This window comes from Marmota marmota, unplaced genomic scaffold, assembly GCF_001458135.2.
Source record: "Marmota marmota marmota unplaced genomic scaffold, marMar, whole genome shotgun sequence".
NCBI classification, from domain to species: Eukaryota; Metazoa; Chordata; class Mammalia; order Rodentia; family Sciuridae; genus Marmota; species Marmota marmota.
In genome coordinates this window covers 3,952,513-3,953,813 of record NW_026000075.1, presented here as the reverse complement: position 1 = coordinate 3,953,813, position 1,301 = coordinate 3,952,513, and the positions used below count along the sequence as shown (strand labels likewise).

Here is a 1,301-nt window from a genome sequence, read left to right as displayed (position 1 = left end):
ATATATATATATATATATATATATATATATATATATATATATGACTTAATCCAGAGGTGTTTTACCACCACCAAGCTTTTGAAAAACCATTTTTAAAACTTTTTTTATTTTAAAAAAAATTGGGGACCCTGTCTCAAAATTAAACTAAATTGCTGAAGCTGGCCTCAAACTTGTGATCCTCCTGCTTCAGTCTCTCCATTGCTGGATTACAGGTGTGCCCCACCCACCCAGCAGCAGGGATTACAAGATTTTTTAAGTGCAGATCTTTGGAGTTCTATTTGGGGTGGGTGGGGGTACTTAAAACATTTGAAAGTACTTCTACCCTCATCCCGCTCTTGGTCTTTTCTTGCCATTGCTGCATGTGCACTTGAGTCTGTTCCTCACCATGTTTTCTCACAAAACTTTGAGAATCAAGCGATTCCTAGGCAAGAAACAAAAGCAAAATTGTCCCATTTCCCAGTTCACTTAAATGAAAACCGGTAATAAAATCAGATGCAACTCCAAAAAGACACACTGGAGGAGAACCAAGCTGGGTCTATCAGGAATTACACATGAAATGGCACCCAGATTCATGCTGTCTCACAGTTTTGATCATCTTGTCACGTCAAGCTGAAAATGTCACCACTATCTGGACAGTTGGGAATATTTAACTGGGAATGTGGTCTTTCTTTAGCTCTGAAGAATCTGTAGTACTGGTTTTGGTTGATTTGGTAACAAACGTGAAATTTAAAAACAATTTTGAAAGTAAAAAAAAATGTAGATTCATCTTCTACAAATCAATGACATATAAAAAGTGGAAAAGTGTTTCTTGAGGTTAAATCAGACTAAAGAGGGATAACAAGTAGATTTCATGGATGGAATTTATTTGGATCTTAGTTTTGAATAAAACAATTGAAAAAGGACATTTGTCCTGCAGTCAAATTACAGTATTAGAGGATATTAAAGAATTAATGTTAGTTTTTGTTGGGCAAGTGGTGCACACCTGCAATCCCAGCAACTCAGGAGGCTGGTACAGGAGGATTGCAGGTTCAAGGCCAGCCTTAGCAATTTAGCGAAGCCCTAAGCAACTTACTGAGACCCTGTCTAAAAAAAAAAAAAAGGGCTCAGGATATATCTCAGTGGTAAAGTGTCCCTGGGTTCAATCCCTAGTACAAAAGAAAAAAAAAGAAAGAAAGAATGTTATTGTGTGTGTGTGTGTGTGTGTAAAAATTATATGTATTCATGTAAGAAAATACTATATTTTATATAGAAGCATGCAGGAGTGAAATGATGTGAAAATTTTTAAAATGCTTCAGAAAGGG

General features: G+C 36.1%; 1 pseudogene; it reads left to right on the top strand.

Moving 5' to 3' along the window:
- The first annotated feature begins 385 nt into the window (after positions 1-385).
- On the top strand, positions 386-613 carry LOC107149518 (annotated as a pseudogene).
- Positions 614-1,301: the final 688 nt, after the last annotated feature.